We start from the raw sequence: 3416 nt of genomic DNA on the forward strand, positions 1-3416 counted from the left end.
ATTTATGATTTAATGATTTACAGCTTTAATGATTACACCTTACTATGACTAAATTTGAATAGCTGCTATACTTTATGACTGCTACATATCCTTTTTGGCCCTTTTCTATATTATAAGTTCTCCACAACTTGCATTTGCAGCTTGTTTTTCTCCTTGTTTGGACTTGTACTTGACCTCACTTTGGTTGCACTTTACTCTGTTTGTATTTGACTATGTCTTCAGCTTGCCAAGGTCACTGTGAATTCTGAATCAGCTTTCTAAGGTATTGTCCACTCTGTTCTCATCCCACAAATACCTAAAAAGCTTTGCTTACTCATTGGGTAATTTACTACATCCTCCTACATTTAAATACATTCTCTAGCAAATGTGTACACACCTAATAATGGTCTAGAATATATACTCAATGCTCTTAAATTAAAATAGATTGTGTCTAACATTTTTACACTGTCTAGTAATAGGGTCTCTTTTTTAAAGGCAGAAATTGGTATGACAAGATGTATTCTTCACAAATATAAGCTGCTTGTACCAGCTAGCCTCTTCTATTTAAGGTTTTTTTCAAATGGGGTCTTATAAATGATAGCTTTTTTTTTTTATTATTGTAGAATATGATCACATGTGCCTTGGATTTTAATGTGTAAAACCATTTTTTACAAGGTCTCTTTTCCAGCTTTATTTTTTCACCTTCTTTAAATCACTTCAGCCTTTATGCTATCAAATATTAGATTGATAAGCACAGTCATGAATATTGGCTTTTCATTTTCTATTCCTCAAAATACCAATTGGATCTTAATGAATATATCTTACTCGATTGGATTTTCAAATATATCTGGTTGTTTAAAAATCCCATCATCTAATAACCTAATATCTATTGTCATTATTGACAAATCTTATCCCTGGCCAAACTTTATATGGGGAGTCCTTTTACCAGCTTATTCTAGTTTCTATGAGAGAAAGTTTATGCTTTTTATGTAGATTCAAATCCACATCACTTTCCTTAAAGAGTAGGCCTTTTTTTTTTTTTCCATATCCTCACTTGTGGCAGTGTTCTTTGTTATATTAGGTTAAAAAAAATCAGAATTGAGCCATGGTAATCTCGTCTACCTTTTCTATCCTGTTTTCATGAATTCTTGTTCAAACACAAAGTGGAACTTTCTTTTGAAGAGAGGGGGTCTTTATCTTCTACTCTGAATTTACTTGCTCTCCAAACATATCTTGCTTCTTGCTTTATCTATCTCTTGAAAATAACCTTTTGTAGATTTCTTAATTGACAGCTCTCTTTTCCTATTCCTGAACATCTTTATTTCCTTTTTTGTTCATATGACATAATTTTATTTGTTTGCTTAAATAAGCATCATTGATCAGGCAGGAAACTCAGTACACAGGAATTCATTCATTCATTCATTTATTCATTTTTCAGAAGCACCTCTTACATGCTTGCTATATTAAAGACTTTTTGAAAGGTGCCTCACTTTCTTAGAGTTGTCTCTGATTCATTACTTAGCAAGACACATTCCAAGAAGGCTGTTGGCATTTTCTGTACTTTTTAAGAAGGAATTACTAATATCATTATTTTCTCTTTATTCCAAAACCTAGGGCTTTTGTTATTCAGTTTGAGCTGATCTCATTTTTTTCCCAGTTGGTAGCAGGTGTCCCTTGCTTATATCAATGGATTGTCCAAATTAAGAGTACAAAAAAAATTAGTACAAATACAGGCTGTCAATTGAGTGTTTATGTTTCCTTTTAACAGGTTTTCTTGATCATTAATGGGAATGGCTTAATGGAAACAAAAAGTTGTGTGAAAAAAAAGAATAAATAGTACAAAATAAAAGCATATGGAAATGTTTGACTTTACCAGTAATTTAAAATTCAATTGAAAACAATATATCATTTCCTGTGCTGAAATAAGCAAATAGAAGATAATACCTAAAGTTGATGAGGATGTATTGAAAGAGACACTCACATATTGTGATTGATATATAAATGGGTACATTCTTTTTGGAAAGAAATTTGGCAATATTTATAAAAGATGGCAATATTGATATGTATTATAGCAACAACAGAAGCAATGAAAATGAAATATTTTGCAGCCGTTTCAATTAAAGTTTGAAAAGAACATGCAATAAAATTGAACATACTTTTTAAATGTAATATTACCTCACAAAAGCCTAAGTTGATCACTATTTTCAAAACTATGACTTACTTAGAGGAAGATATGCTAAAATATTAACCGAGGTTATGTTTGGGGAGTGGGTTATTACATATTTTCAATATTTTCCAAAAATTTCTTTAGATGAAAATAAATACCACTTAGTACTTGATATAGTACCATTTTCAATACCAGATATCTTTTTTTTTTTTTAGGGCCACGCCCACGGCATATGGAGGTTCCCAGGCTAGGGGTCTAATCAGAGCTGTAGCTGCTGGCCCACACAAAAGCCACAGCAACTTAGGATCCGAGCCGAGTCTACGACTTACACCATAGCTTGCGACAACGCCGGATCCTTAACCCACTGAACAAGGCCAGGGATTGAACCCACAACCTCATTGTTCCTATTCGGATTCGTTAACTACTGAGCCACAACAGGAACTCCAATATCAGATATCTTAATGACAAAGCCATCTAATTAAGTCTTCGCAGGAATTTGGAAGGCCGAATGCTTCTATTTCTCTTAAGAAATGATAATTGTATTTGTTGAGGATGCTTCTTTTTCTTTCTAAATGTATAAAATATATATACATATATTTTAATCTCGATGTATATACACATATATACATCTTTATTCATATATCTATCTAAGGCATTTTCCAATTATTGGAAGAAATAAAATGCTTTATCAGCATCAGATAAAAAAGTATCAGAATATTATTCCATCAAAATTGAGAAATGTTTAATTTTAATAATTCTTAATTTTCCATATGGAGTTGTACGGAGGAAGGTAACCCAGTGCTGTAAACTGATAACTATGATATATGTATTAATAGAAAAGAAGAGCTAAGTTCATATATGATATTTTGTTCCTGTATCGCCATGAGCTGTGGTGTAGGTCACAGACATGGCTCAGATCCTGCATTGCTGTGGCTGTAGTGTAGGCCAGTGGCTACAGCTCTGATTTGACCCCTAGCCTGGGAACCCCCATATGATGCGGGTGTGGCCCTAAAAAGACCAAAAAAATCCCAAAATATAATATTTTTCTTTTTTGAATGAGTGACTTATATGATTAGAGGACCCTTAATGACCTGGTTCATACAAGATACATTTCAAATACACATTCCCCCAACCTTCAGTGTGTACATGTGTGCATGCCTTCACCCTGCTTAATTGTGTGTAGACAGCTTATATGAGGGTAGGCTCTATAAATGCAATCAGAGGAAAAAAATCCCAACTTGAAAAATATATTTTTATAATGTGTTGAAAA

The sequence above is a fragment of the Phacochoerus africanus genome, chromosome 3, assembly GCF_016906955.1.
Source record: "Phacochoerus africanus isolate WHEZ1 chromosome 3, ROS_Pafr_v1, whole genome shotgun sequence".
In the NCBI taxonomy this organism is placed as follows: Eukaryota; Metazoa; Chordata; class Mammalia; order Artiodactyla; family Suidae; genus Phacochoerus; species Phacochoerus africanus.